Source organism: Triticum urartu, chromosome 2A (genome assembly GCF_056163025.1).
Source record: "Triticum urartu cultivar PI428250 chromosome 2A, HENAU_Tu73, whole genome shotgun sequence".
Classification (NCBI taxonomy): domain Eukaryota; kingdom Viridiplantae; phylum Streptophyta; class Magnoliopsida; order Poales; family Poaceae; genus Triticum; species Triticum urartu.
In genome coordinates this window covers 199557804-199565275 of record NC_141874.1, presented here as the reverse complement: position 1 = coordinate 199565275, position 7472 = coordinate 199557804, and positions in this window count along the sequence as shown.

The window sequence follows — 7472 nt, the reverse complement described above, 5'->3', positions numbered from 1 at the left end:
TGTCTGTGTGATCTGAAGACTTATTACACTTGAGGACTGTGAATCCTCCAACCGGTTAGGCGTCGCGTTCTGAGCATCCAAGAGTCATTGTGGATCGCCGGTGAACGAAGTCTGTGAAGGTTTGGGAGTCTACCTTGAAGACTTACCAGAGTGATTGAGCGAGGTCTGTGTGACCTTAGCTCAAGGGGAATACGGTGAGGACTGGGTGTCCTGAGCTGCGTGTTCAGGACTGGGTGTCCGGGACTGTGTGTCCTCAGGTTTAAATACCTAGCCGCCCTAACCAGACGTACAGTTGTCACGGCAACTGGAACTGTTCCAACAAATCATTGTCTTCAACGAGTCACTGGTTTCATCCTTTCCTTCCCTTTACTTACTGTTGGCCCTTGTGAAGTCATTGTATGATTGCATTATCTTTTGTCTTCACTGAGTGACTGCTTTGTTCTGATTGGCTTCATAATATCTTCCTACCTGATCCTTACTACCTTGCTACTATTAGTCATTGTGCTTTCACTTCACTGAATACTTGACTATGGTTTGCCTAGTGTAGTCTACCTTCCGCTGCATGGTAATAGGTTTATTTCTATCGTTTGTCTTCGAAACTTCCACGTTTTGAAGATTCTCATAAAAATCGCCTATTGACCCCCCTCTAGTCGATATAACGCACTTTCAGTATGCAACAGTCGTCGACGTTGCCGCCACCGTATGCAGCACCGGCGCGGCGATGATGCTCCAGCGCATCACAGGAGACCCCCCCATGATGTTGTGGAGCCGGAGCGCCGGAGATATCCTTGCCGCCTCCGGATTATATCCCCGCGTCGTTCGTAGCACGCAAACCCATCCAGAGTTGCAATTGCAGCAGCTTGTTTGCTTGTTGCGGCGAGGGGATGCAGCAACGGTGTCGCCGCCTGAGATGTCGTCGCGTCGTACTGCTGTTGATTGCAGCACCAAATCACTCCGGTGTTGCTTTGAAACGGCGGTGGCTGTGTGGTAGCATAGCTTGCAGCGGCAGCAGTGGAGGAGAAAAAGGAATGGAGGACAGGGAGCGATGCGAGAAAATGTGTGGACTGGCTTGATGCGTGAAGCGATAAGCCTGGGATGGGGCGAGCGGTGGGCGGGTCCACATGGGGACACGCGTCGCTCGATGGAGGGGGATTACGATGACAAAAGATCAGCCGGATGAAATAGATACTGTTCCTATTGGGTGATGCTAGGCGCTGGCGCACCGGCTGAAAGTTTTGGCCGGTCCTGCCCCAGTCCTTGGATGCGAGCCCGCGTGGCCACTGGATGCTAGGCTAAAAAATGATTCGTCATGGGCTTCTTCTACCTCGAGTTAGATCTGCAGCTCCTCTCGATGTCCTCGTCGCCGCGCCTCCAGTCCCCTCTGGTGGCCGTCCTCGTCGCCGGTCTCCGTCCTCATCGCCGGCTCGCGGTGTAACTCCGCGGATGTAACCTACCTTATTTGTACTCCAACTCTTGCCGTTTCCGGCACTAAGTTATGTTATTTCCTCGTTGTCGGGTTTTTGTCTCCGTGTGTTTTGTCTTTGTCATGCATCTCATATCATGTCATCATGTGCATTGCATTTGCATACGTGTTCGTCTCATGCATCCGAGCATTTTCCCCGTTGTCCGTTTTGCATTCCGGTGCTCCTATGTCTTCCGGTGTCCCTTTCTACCTTTTTTGTGTGCGGGTGTTAAACGTTTTCGGATTGGACCGAGACTTGTCATGAGGCCTTGGTTTACTACCGGTAGACCGCCTGTCAAGTTTCGTGCCATTTGAACTTCGTTTGATACTCCAACGGTTAACCGAGGGACCGAAAAGGCCTCGTGTGTGTTGTAGACCAACACCCCTCCAAATTGTCCCAAAACCCACCTAAACCTCCTCCATCATCTAGATCGTTCGATCACGATCACGTGGCCGAAAACCGCACCTCATTTGAAGCTTCCTAGCTCCTCCTACCTCTATAAATAGCCCCTCCTCCCAAATCCCGGGTCTTCTCCCCCCAAACCCTAAAAATTCGTCCTCCGCGCCGCTGGACGTGTCCGTTTCGGCCGGACACGCCCGCGCCGGCGACCGCAGCCAATCCCCGAGCGCCACATGGCAGGCGCGCCCACATCGCCGCCGCGGCCCGCCGTAGCCCGCATCCGGCCCTCCCCGGCCCGCGCGGCACTGCGCCCCGCCGCCTCTCCTCTCCGCCCGCGCGCCACTGCCTCCTCCCGCGCCGACGACGAACCCCGTCGCCACCGCGTCGGCCTCCGCCTCCAACGCCGCCACCCGCCATCGCCGCCAGCGAGCCTCGCCACGGCCGGCCGCCCTCGTTCCCAGCGCCGCCTCCCGACGAGCGTCCGCCGCCCCGCTCCTCTCCGGCGCCCCCAAGCTCCTCCGATCGCCTCGTCTCTCTCCGGCGACCTCGATCCGGCGAATTGCTACAGTACCTGCTACAGTACTGTGAGATCTAGATCTGGATCCAATTCATATCGGTTGACTTTTTTCCCCCGAAACCCTAACTTTTTGCATACTTTGACGCATCATAACTCCCTCATCGTGGCTTCGATTCGTGCGTGTAGCATATCAAAATGTTCGTCTTGACGAGTACATTATTTCATCTCATATCATCATTCTCATTTGAGCTCATCTTGATGCCCGAAATGCTGTTGGAAGAAGGCTATGTGATGTTAGTTTCAGATCTGTTTCAGCAAATGCACTTTTGTCATTTTTGCCATGATTAATGTGTGCATGCTATGATCCTGAGCTCTACATGTGTTTTGAAGTATGCCATGCCATCTTTATAGGGGTGTATGCCATGTATTTTTGTGATTTTGTGGTGACTAGCACAAGCATGCAAAGTAGCTTACTCAATGATGTTGATTTCAGGGACTTAGAATTTCACTAAGTCCTTGCCCTATCATTATTTTTATGTCATATGTTCATGTTGTTTCCTAGTGATCCGTGCCTCTTTTGAGCATGATCAGTAAGGATGTTTTGTAGATAATATTGTGCTATATCCATCCATGTCTTTTTTTGCAATTCTGGAGCACCCTAGCTTGAGTCAATCGAGCTCTATTTTTGCTATAAAATATTCCTGGCAGATTGTTAACATGTTAACAATTTTGCCGAGCTTGTTGTTGTTGATCCATGCATGATATGTTGTTGTTCTTACCATGTCTAGCTTCTATGCCATGTCTATTTACTGGGTGTATGCTTAGTTGTCATGCAATGCCTCGTAGGGAGTGCATCGAGCTCGTAAACATGCCTACTCGTTATTTGTTTTGCCATGCTCCAGTTTTTCACTAAGTCTGAATCTGTTTATGTTTTTGCTATGTTCACATGCTTGCAATTGTATTTTCTAATCCCTTTTGGTTCATGGTCACTAAGGGACTTTTGTTGTATGCTTTGAGTAGCTTCATGCTATGCCTTGCTTTGCCATGATAAGTTCCTGTAGCATGTAGTTTTCATGCTCTAAAGATTGCTTCCTGATGTTAAATTCCTGACATGCTATTAATTTCACTAAGTCTGAAACCTGTTATCTTTTGCACTTTTGCCATGCTTGTTTGAACCTGTTAATGAGTGAATTAGCCATAGCTCAGTGTTCATATTTTGTCAAGTATCATGAGTGGATCCCTGCCATGTATTGTGTTGTCATGTTGGAGTGCTGTAGCATGTTGTTCTTGATGCATTTAGGAGGCTACTTGTTTATTGTAGACCGGTGCCATATTTGTTTTGCTTGTCATTTCCAAACCGTGCATCTGATTCCGGTGATCTTCATACCGATTTCAACCGAAATCAACTCACCTTTCCAGTGGCACTCTTGGTTTTCCAAGTTGAGGCCAGGTCCAATCATTCATTTCCAAATCATGCATATGCATCACATATCGCATCCCGCATATCATACCATATTTGCATCATGTTGCTTGAGCATTGCACGTGGTTGATTGTGTTCCTTTTTGTTTGTTGTTCTTGCTTGGGTAGAGCCGGGAGACGAGTACGTGATCGAGGAGCCCGTTGAGTACGCTTACGAGGATCAAGTCGACTCTGAGAACTTTGCAGGCAAGATGACCATACCCTCGAAATCACTTCTATCTTTGCTTGCTAGATGCTCGCTCTTTTGCTATGCCTATGCTACGATACCTACCACTTGCTTATCATGCCTCTCAAATTTCCATGTCAAACCTCTAACCCACCATGTCCTAGCAAACCATTGTTTGGCTATGTTACCGCTTTGCTCAGCCCCTCTTATAGCGTTGCTAGTTGCAGGTGAAGATTGGAGTTTGTTCCTTGTTGGAACATGTTTATTGTTGGGATATCATCATATTATCTTGTTTATCTTAATGCACCTATATACTTGGTAAAGGGTGGAAGGCTCGGCCTTATGCCTGGTGTTTTGTTCCACTCTTGCTGCCCTAGTTTCCGTCATATCAGTGTTATGTTCCCGGATTTTGCGTTCCTTACACGGTTGGGTTATAATGGGAACCCCTTGACAGTTCGCCTTGAATAAAACTCCTCCGGCAATGCCCAACCTTGGTTTTACCATTTGCCACCTAGCCTCTTTTTCCCTTGGGTTTCCGGAGCCCGAGGGTCATCTTTATTTAAACCTCCCCTGGGCCAGTGCTCCTCTGAGTGTTGGTCCGAACTGGGCAGCCTGCGGGGCCACCTCAGGGCAACTCAAGGGTTGGTTTTACTCGTAGCTTGACCTATCCGAGTGTGCCCTGAGAACGAGATATGTGCAGCTCCTATCGGGATTTGTCGGCACATTCGGGCGGTGTTGCTGGACTTGTTTTACCATTGTCGAGATGTCTTGTAACCGGGATTCCGAGTCTGATCGGATTGTCTTGGGAGAAGGAATATCCTTAGTTGGCCGTGAGAGCTTGTGATGGGCTAAGTTGGGACTCCCCTGAAGGGATTTGATCTTTCAAAAGCCGTGCCCGTGGTTATGGGCAGATGGGAATTTGTTAATGTCCGGTTGTAGAAAACCTGAAACTTAACTTAATTAAAATGCATCAACCGCGTGTGTAACCGTGATGGTCTCTTCTCGGCGGAGTCCGGGAGGTGAACACAGTGTTGGAGTAATGCTTGACGCAGGTTGTTCTAGGATCGCTTCTTGATCATAGTTGTTCGACCGTGTTTTTGCCTTCTCTTCTCGCTCTCATTTGCGCATATTAGCCACCATATATGCTAGTCGCTTGCTGCAGCTCTACCTCATACTTTTACCCTTACCTATAAGCTTAAATAGTCTTGATCGCGAGGGTGTGAGATTGCTGAGTCCCCGTGACTCACAGATTCCTTCCAAAACCAGATGTAGGGACCGATGATACCGCTCCAGGTGATTCAACTGAGCTCAAGTGGCTGTTCGATGAGGACTCAGGACGATACTACGTGTCTTTCCCAGATGATCAGTAGTGATGCCCAGTTGGGGCGATGGGGGACTATGTTGCATTTGGGGGTTTATCTTCATTTTGGTTCCGTAGTCGTACCTTGAGTGTATTTGGATGAATGTAATGACTTATTTATGCCTTGTGTGATGTGGTGAGTGTAAGCCAACTATGTATATTTTCCCTTATTGTATTACATGGGTTGTTTGCGAAGATTACCTCACTTGCGACATTGCTTTCAATGCGGTTATGCCTCTAAGTCATGCTTCGACACGTGGGAGATATAGCCGCATCGAGGGCGTTACACGCGGCCCTCGCCCCAGTCGCCGGTTGCCGTCTTTGTTGCCGCCAGGTCGCCGTCCTTACCCCCGCTTGCCGATCTCCGTCCTTGTTGTCGCCTAGTCGCTGTCCTCGCCTCCGGTCGCCATCCTTGCCGCCCCCGGTCGCCGTTCGCCGTCCTCATCGCCACCAGTCGTTCGCCCGGCTCCCCTGGTTGAAGCTTTTTTGTTATTACCGCTTGAAGCTTTTTCTACTGGCAGTTGAAGCTTTTTCATTGCCGTTTGAAGCTTTCATCATTGAAGCTTTTCGCGCATATGATTGAAGCTTTCTCTACAACGGATGCAACTTTTCTGATTATGCAGTGTATGGTTGTAGCTTTCTCTTTCAATGGTTGTAGCTTTTTTCATTTACGGTTGAAACTTTTCTATCAACGGTTGCAACTATTTTTCTTTGTAGTAGTCTTGGTTAATGTTTTCTCTATCGTTTCGGTTGAAGCTTTTTTCATCAAGGGTTGTAGCATTTTATGTCAACGGTTGTAGCATTCCGCCATGGCAATGACTGCTCGCAGCTTTTCATATATCTGGTTGAAGCTTTTTTCATCTCGTTTGAAGCTTTTTGATTAGCGGTTGTAGCATTTTGCGGTACTGTTTGCAGCTCCTCCTGCATCATTTGTGACCCCCGCTCTCTCTCTCTCTCTCTCTGGTCCCAGCAAAACAAAAGGGCGGTTGTAGCATTCTGTAACACCGGTTGCAGCTCCATCGACTGCCGTTTGTAGCTCATGCGCGGCGCACTGTCGTCATTTTAATGGTTCCAGCAAAAAAGAAGCCATTTGTAGCATTTGATTTCAGCTCTGACAAGGGTCGTTGAGGGTGCGGGGCTGAGAGAGGGAAAAAGGGAGGGAGGAGGAGCTAGTTGTCGATGTCTTCTCCTCCCTGCCATGGCTCGCCCTATGAGCAAGGCCTCGTTCACGCTGGTGTGCTGCATGTGAGCCTGAAGATGGAGGAACTGAGCGGTTATGGCAGCTTTTAGTGCGCATCGTGAGGTAGAAGAAAGGGGTAGGTGAAAAAACGGTTCGTACGGGAAAAGGGGAAAGACCGAGGCCTGGGAACGCACGATCCCACTTGATCACAAGGCCTGCGTGCAACCGGCGCAAGTTTCGGCCGGCGCACCGGGTAGAAACGTGTCCCTTTCCTATTTGGGCGGTAATCTGCGCCGGCGCACCGGCCCAAAGTTTGGGCCGGTCGCACCCTAGCCGCAGGATGCCACTTGTTCTGGCCGTTCGATCTAGCAAAAAAAAAAACGATTCGTCCCCGATCTTCCTCCTCCTCGCGCATCTCACGCTCGCGCAGATCCCCGCATCTCCGCCGTCTCGCGCAGCTCTCCTCCGGTGCCTCATCTCCCCTCCGGTGGCCTTCCTCGTCACCGATCCGCACCCTCCCCGGCCGTCCTCGTCGTTGGTTCCCACTCTCGCCGGTCCTCCTCGTCGCTGCCTCGACCCATGCAACACCTGCACCTGCGGTTGCAGCTCTCATCGGCTCCGGTTGTAGCTCCGCCGCCGCCCCTCGCCGTTGATACTCGCTGAACGGAATTGCGTCATGACTCCCACCAGCCAATCACGCCATTGAACGGATGTAATAAAAAACTTATCCGGTCATAGTAAAACCTGACAACGGTTGCAGCAAAAAAACACCGTCGCCGCCGTCGCTAGGTCGCAGCTCCTTTTTGATGGATGTAGCAAAAAAGATCGCCGGTAATAGCAACAACCAAATATGGTTGCAGCAAAAACGCCCTCGTCGCCGTCGCGAGGTCGCATCTTCTGCTTGATG